At 40.0% G+C, this 697-nt stretch overlaps 1 non-coding gene across 1 annotated transcript; it reads right to left on the bottom strand.

Annotated features, from left to right (window-relative positions):
• Window positions 1–345: 345 nt before the first annotated feature.
• Window positions 346–452, bottom strand: LOC120100171 (U6 spliceosomal RNA). The gene has a single exon (XR_015655639.1). It is a non-coding gene; the product is annotated as a U6 spliceosomal RNA (small nuclear RNA).
• Between the last annotated feature and the right edge of the window lie 245 nt (window positions 453–697).

The raw sequence follows: 697 nt of genomic DNA, 5'->3' as shown, positions 1-697 counted from the left end.
GGTGAAGCTGACCTGCAGAAATGACTGGAAGTCTAATGAGAACCCCACAGAAACTGCTGAGTAATGCCTTCGTCTTTGGAGATGAGGATGCCACTGGTTTGCAGATACCCAACATATATACACTCAGTAACAACTGTCTTTACTGCGAGCTCTAGATCCCATCTCTAGGTGCCCTACAGCAGCTAGTTTTCAGCATTAAAACCCTTTCCAATTTTCACTACTGACTGTGAGATAAAAAGTGGAAAGGAAGGTAGAAAATGGAAAAATTTGCTACAAAAAAGGTCACATAGCTGTTTTGTCCCAATATTGTGTCCTCCTTCTGATTTGAGTATCCCACTTTGTACCAAAAATGTGGATTGCTTCATGAATTTGCCTGTCACCCTTGTACAGGGGCCATGCTAATCTTCTCTGTATCGTTCCAGAGAATATAGAGCTAAACAAAGACGTCTCAGCTGAGGATTATTGAATGGCCAAGAGGCACGTAAAGAAATGTTCAAAATTTTTAGTCATCAGGAAAATGCAAATCAAAACAACCCTGAGATTCCACCTCATACCAGTCAGAAGCTGAAAGAACTCCTATGCCCTTCAACAGAGGAATGGATACAGAAAATGTGGTACATCTACACAATGGAATATTACTCAGCTATCAAAAACAATGACTTTATGAAATTCATTGACAAATGGATTGACCTAGAAA

Source organism: Rattus norvegicus, chromosome 1 (assembly GCF_021556685.1).
Source record: "Rattus norvegicus strain SHRSP/BbbUtx chromosome 1, alternate assembly SHRSP_T2T, whole genome shotgun sequence".
In the NCBI taxonomy this organism is placed as follows: Eukaryota; Metazoa; Chordata; class Mammalia; order Rodentia; family Muridae; genus Rattus; species Rattus norvegicus.
This window is presented reverse-complemented; position numbering and strand designations above follow the sequence as displayed.